The following is a 3,466-nucleotide window of genomic DNA, read 5'->3' as shown; positions in this document are numbered from 1 at the left end:
CGAATTGCTCTGATCCAGGTCGGCCGCGAGATATTTCTGCAAATTCTTGTGCTTGAATAAGATCAGGAAAACAAGCATCAGATAAAACGTTAGAAGCACAACTTCGAAAGCTTCTGCAACATACTTTGAGCCGCACCACTATATGACACCAAATTTAATGCATATTCAATTTATTTCCATCAGGAAACGACAGGTATTAAGAGAGATCCAACCTTTTGTATTCCCCATCAGCATCTCTGGAGTGAATTGTTCTGATCCAGGTCGGCACAGAGATAGTAATTCTTCAAATTCTTGTGCTTGAAAAACATCCGAGAAACAACCATCAGATAAAACGCTAGAAGCATGCCCTCCAAAGCAAATATGGCTTCAACATATTTGGTTTCATCTTCAGGTTGAAATGTTACCGCATGGTCATGAGAGAGAGAGAGAGAGAGAGAGAGAGAGAGAGAGAGAGAGAGAGAGAGAGAGAGAGAACATAAGCACACATGCATGCCAAAATGATAAGGTTGAATGAAATATTTGTATGGTAACAACTACGTGTCTGCATATTTTAAAAGGCAACAAAAGATTTCGCTGAATTATAAACCAAACATGCCCAGATGCCCAGTTCCGCTGTGGGATGCACCGCAAGATGACACTGAATTTAATGCATATTTAATTTTATTTCCATCTGGAGACGACATGTGTTAAAAGAGATCCAACCTTCTGCATCCCACGTCAGCATCTGTGGATTGAATTGTTCTGATCCAGGTCGGCCCCGAGATAGTTCTGCAAATTCTAGTGCTTGAATAAGATCAGAAGAACAACCATAAGATAAAACGTTAGAAGCATACTTTGTTAGAGATAATTGGAGTCAATCAAGCATATTTGGTAGGCATTGACCAATATCATAACGTTTCCTGAAATATTTATATGGTAATAACTAGGTGTCTCCATATATTTGGCAACAAAAGATTTTGCTGTTTAATACAGAAAACATGCCCAATGGCTTATCGACTCTGTCAATTAATTAAACAGATGGTAAAATCATTGAAGAGTAGCAAGAAATTCAATTGTTAGTTCCAAACATTCCAGACTGCATTGCGCAAGATGAAAGCCAATCATTAGTACATTGCATGTGCAATCCTTTCAGTATATTATTTATTTATGAAATAAGTAGCGAACCATATTCCCTTGTTGTATCAGGACATCATACTTGTGACTTACTATGGTAGTACAATGCAAGAAATCGATAGCCCTAGTTGTAAATTAACTGGCAGAGCTTGCAAGTTAGATTTCGTTCTTTCGTTGTGAATTTAAATTTCAAGCAGGAGTGACACGAGAAACAAATAAGCGATCCAAGCAAATAAACATGTTAACTGACGTTTGTGGGGTAAGAAAACAGCAATGTTACTAACCAGGCATAGAATTATCGCGCAACGGAACATATGCTGAAGCATGATTTCGTGAGTGAGAGGCAGATGTTTCATCACACATTCCAGCATGTCTAGTAGGAAAACTGATCCCTACACAGGACACATGATGATCCGTGTAAATACACACTTAATTGAGAAAACATAGAGTAAGAAAATACTGAACATTTACTTCTGTTTGCCTGCAATGGAGGAAGCATTGCAGAATGAATCTTTGAGCTAGAAACAGAAAACTGATTATGCATTGCAGCATGTCTGTGTACTGCACATATGAGATGAGATTATTAGTGTAAACACATGCTTATAGTAGTTAAGTGAAACAAATATAGTAAACAAACAGTAGTAATTGACTAACCATCATGAAAATTTTCCTGCAGTGGAAGCAATGTTGCAGCAGGAGTTCTTGAGCTAGAAGCAGAAACATTTATGAGCTCTGCAAACGCGACATGATGTTTAGTGGACAACTGGACATAAACAATCAGACAGAAGTAAAACACCAAATTTAGCAATACCATTACTATCAGGTTCGCAGTTCAACATCCTTCTAGAATATGAGTTTGAACTGTGCGGATGCATATAATGATCTGCAGAAGAATAACACGCATCATCTACCAAAGATATATATCCAGTCACATACTTGGATTTGTTTGTGATTGACTACGAAAGTAGATAGTAGACACATGACCAGGAGCAGTACACAGAAATCTTGTCAGCAAGTATACCAGTATATTAATTTAGTCTCTCAGACCAAAGGTATGCTAAGTCGCTACCTTTAGTTCCTATTAGCAATGTCCATTCTACTTTAGAAGTCATTTTAGTGGTCTATAGCCCTATAGGATTTCGAGAAATAATGAATCACCTGAAACATATTGTAACCAAAGCTGCATGTTTAATACCAAACATTCCAGACTACAATGCCCAAGCTGAAACTTGAATAATTAATAAATTTGTAATCATTTCAGTATATTAGCATCAAACAGATATTTCCTTGTTGTATCAAGGTAACAGACTAACTTACCATGGTACAGTACAAGAAACTTTTCATCAGGATTTCGTTCTTCGTTGTGAGTTTGACGATCAGGAGTGACATACTATTAATCACGTATGTGGGCTAAAAAGAGAGAAAGTGTTACTAACCAAGCGTAGAATTACCCCGTAATGGAACACAGGCTGAAGCATGAGTTCCTGAGTTAGAAGCAGATGTTTCATCAAGCATTCTAGCACGTCTGGTAGGAAAACTGATCACTACACACCAGACATGATGATCCATGTAAATAGATATTTAAGGGGAAAATATGTAGAGTAAGAAAACATGGAACATTTATTAACCATCAGTTGAGCTTGTCCTCGGTGGAAGAAACGTTGCAGCATGAATGCTTAAGTCAGAAGCTGATAATTGATTACGCACAGCAGCATGTCTGAGCTCTGCACACATGTGACATTATTGTTAGAGAAATGCACAGTCCGTACAGAAGTAAAATACCGAATTTATCTATACCAATACTATCAGGTTCGTGGGTCAACATCCTTCCAGAATATGAACTTGAATTGTGTGGATACATGTAATGACCTGCAAAAGAACGGCACAGATTATCCACTATATATAAAAATCCATTCACCTGGATCTATTTGTGATTGCCCACAAAAGTAATATTAGATACATGATGAAGAACAGTACACAGAAACCTTGTCAAGAAGTGTATATCTACCATCAGTGTATATTGACTGCACAATACTTGGTGAACGAAGCAGAATATGACAAGCTGTGTCAAACGTTTATCCTATTCCAGGAAGACTCACAGTAGTGAGTAGTAGTTGATAGGAGTTTAAGAATAACTGAATTACCTGAAAGATGATGTAACCGACACTTGTATGTTTAATCTTGGATAAACAAGGTTGTACACAAAAAATCCTTGTGACAATAATCTTAATCATATACGTACAGCCATACATTCACAAGGTTCAATAGTGTGAAGGTAATCTTGATAAAATGGCAATAAGAAAAGGCCATCTATGTGTTGATTCATAAACTCATAAGAACAGGGGAAATCCGC

At 37.3% G+C, this 3,466-nt stretch overlaps 1 long non-coding RNA gene across 1 annotated transcript; it reads right to left on the bottom strand.

Moving 5' to 3' along the window:
- Positions 1-2,571: 2,571 nt before the first annotated feature.
- On the bottom strand, positions 2,572-2,949 carry LOC124684763. The gene is made up of 3 exons (XR_006997146.1): positions 2,911-2,949; positions 2,742-2,837; positions 2,572-2,657 (listed from the first exon to the last, which is right to left on the bottom strand). It is a non-coding gene; the product is annotated as an uncharacterized LOC124684763 (long non-coding RNA).
- Positions 2,950-3,466: the final 517 nt, after the last annotated feature.

Source organism: Lolium rigidum, chromosome 1 (assembly GCF_022539505.1).
Source record: "Lolium rigidum isolate FL_2022 chromosome 1, APGP_CSIRO_Lrig_0.1, whole genome shotgun sequence".
NCBI classification, from domain to species: Eukaryota; Viridiplantae; Streptophyta; class Magnoliopsida; order Poales; family Poaceae; genus Lolium; species Lolium rigidum.
Note: the sequence above shows the minus strand (reverse complement) of the source record. Positions and strands in the feature narration are given on the sequence as shown.